The sequence below is a fragment of the Mandrillus leucophaeus genome, unplaced genomic scaffold (genome assembly GCF_000951045.1).
Source record: "Mandrillus leucophaeus isolate KB7577 unplaced genomic scaffold, Mleu.le_1.0 Scaffold95, whole genome shotgun sequence".
Classification (NCBI taxonomy): Eukaryota; Metazoa; Chordata; class Mammalia; order Primates; family Cercopithecidae; genus Mandrillus; species Mandrillus leucophaeus.
In genome coordinates, this window is record NW_012110363.1 from 4,135,232 (window position 1) to 4,137,913 (window position 2,682).

At 43.3% G+C, this 2,682-nt stretch overlaps 1 pseudogene across 1 annotated transcript; it reads left to right on the plus strand.

Moving 5' to 3' along the window:
- Window positions 1–1,046: 1,046 nt before the first annotated feature.
- Window positions 1,047–2,307, plus strand: LOC105532334 (annotated as a pseudogene). Its single transcript, XR_001004954.1, has one exon. The product of XR_001004954.1 is annotated as an uncharacterized LOC105532334 (transcript).
- The last annotated feature ends 375 nt before the right edge of the window (window positions 2,308–2,682 follow it).

Consider the following 2,682-nt stretch of genomic DNA (forward strand, 5'->3'; position numbering starts at 1 on the left):
AGGAGGGCTGACTTAGTGTTTCTAGAGATACTCTGTCTTGTTGTTCTGAGAACAAAGCCCTAACCTAGTATCTACAGATACTCTGTCTTACTATTGCAAGAACAAAGCCCTAACCTAGTATCTAGAGATACTCTGTCTTACTATTGCAAGAACAAAGCCCTAACCTAGTATCTAGAGATACTGTGTCCTATTATTCTGAAAACAAGGCCCTAACCTAGATATGCTTCTGGTAGGTAGGGAGGGAAGTTAGAACACAAGAACAAAACAGCAACTGCTGCTGAGCACAGAAAATGCATAGTATATCCCACACAAAAGCACGGAGCAATACCTGTGCTCTAGAGCGGCACTGGTCAACAGACATTCTACAGCGATGGACATCTGTATCTGTGCTGCTGATACGGTAATGCAGTATTCAATGTCAATTAATTTAAAATCAATTTTAATAGTTTCTGAAACTATTATCTACAATCTCCAAATAATTTAATTTCTCTGAAAACCTAGATCAAAACAAATATGAAAAATTTATAGCAAATAAAGCATTAAAAGATGAAAACTGAGCTGGAAAAGCAGAAAAGAAATTTGAAGATAATAAAGTAATTGGAGGAATTAAAACTAATTAGAAGCAGTAAGAACTAGAATAGATACTGCTGAAATAGAATGAGGTACATAAAGAAAACACTTGAGAAAATAGTGCATATAATAAAGAAAAAAATAAAAGGAAGCAAAGAAGGAAAACACAATTGATTTGAAAGCAGATTCCATACACATATCATAAGTTTTTCTTAACCTGAAAATAGAACAAACAAATAAAACCAAAAATATGTTCCAATACATATTGTAAAATCTTCCTAAAATAAAGTAAAACATAAATATATTGATAGCATATTGTGTTTCAGGAAAATACAATACAAAATGACCAACTTTAAGACGAGTCCTGAGATTGTATTCTTCAAAGAAGATATGAAGGAAAAATAAAACTGAAAAAAAGGAAAAAAAATCAAGAGTAAAGAAAATTCAAAGAGCCTTAAAATTGGAAAGCAAGTTCCGGTCGGCAGAGAGCGCGGAGAGACGCAGAACGCAGCCAGCTCCTCCAGGGCCCTGCAGGCCCTCCGCCCCCGGGCCCGCGGGTGAACTGGGGGGCCCTGGGACAGGCCTACCCTGTGCCATGCAGATACCGGAGGCCTCTGCTGCGGCTGCTCACTGGCTGTGCCCAGGCCTTGAAGCCGCAGCGAACCTCTCTTCCCCACCCCACCTCGGTGACTGATGGCGGCGGCGGCCTCTCCCAGCCCGGACTCGGCCGGCCGCCGGGTCTTCCGGCCCAAGCCTGCCGGGCCTCAACGAAACCCCGGCAGAGCCGCCGGGACGCAGCGCCTCTGGGCGGCGGCGGGCGTGACGGGCCGGGAAGCATGGCGGCCGCTCGAACGCCGCGGGCGGAGGCTATTAGGGCGTGTAGGGCCCAGGAAGGCGGCCTAAGGACGCAGGCAGGCTCGGCTGCCTCTTTAGGCCACAGAGCCGCGCAGATCCGGTTCCCGGGTGACCACTCTGTCGCCATTGGGCGAAACCTACCTAGTCCTGACGACAACGGACAAAGGCCTTAACGGGCCTGGGAGGTGAGCGAAGTCCCGAACGACGGCAGGTGGAACGATTAGCGGCCATCGGGCAGTTGGTCTTCGTTCTGCCAGACTTTGCTGTCTGGCAGAGAAGAGAGAAATGGTAGAAGACAGGCCACGTTTGGCCCTTTGTAAATGCCCACCACCCTCTGGGAAGATTTACTGGTCGATTATGGAAGGCTTGCGTATATAATGTGAAAAAGCTGCTCTCAACTCCACCCCAACCTCTTAATAGAAAACATTTGTCACATCTAGCCCTTTTAGATGGAAAGAGGTTGCCGATGTATGATAGAGTTAGAAAGTCACACATCTTGTAAATTCTCATTTGTTTAAAAGAAATCATAGAAAATACATGTCTTCTGGAGATGAAGATCTTCTGGAGACGTGACTTTTGGAAATGAAGTTGTTAGACGGCCTCTGGAAGCGATACGTCCACGTTTGTTAAGTGGGTTAGATGACACGGAGCTGGAAGACGTGAGAAGGAAGAGAAGAAGGTTCTATGCTAGACTGGTCATATTTAGAAGACATTTTCATATTCTATCCATTGTTTTGTGTGCATTTTATTCCTCACTATTGTGTATATAGTTGACAATGCTAAGATTTTTTGAAATGTCTATTCTTTTTAGATGTTCTGAAGTGCCTGATATATGTTAAAATTAGAGGTAGCAAAATAACATTTTGTAAATATCTTTTTGTTACAATTCATATTTTTTGGGGGGAATGACCAAATTACCTGTTGAGTAATACTCATTGTGTTTGTGCAGTGGTTCAGAGGAAAAGAGAGGAGGGGGAGGTGCAGAGAGCTCTATGCCATCCTGCTTACAGCGAGGCAAGATGAATCATTATCTCTGCATTTTGTTTTACTTATCTGTGTATATAGTGTACATAAAGGACAGACGAGTCCTAATTGACAACATCTAGTCTTTCTGGATGTTAAAGATGTTGCCAGTGTGACAAAAGTAGAGTTTAAACTAATATATTTTGTACATTTTGTTTTACAAGTCCTAGGAAAGATTGTCTTCTGAAAATTCAATGTCTTCTGAGTTGATGGAGATGGGAAGGGTTCTAGGCC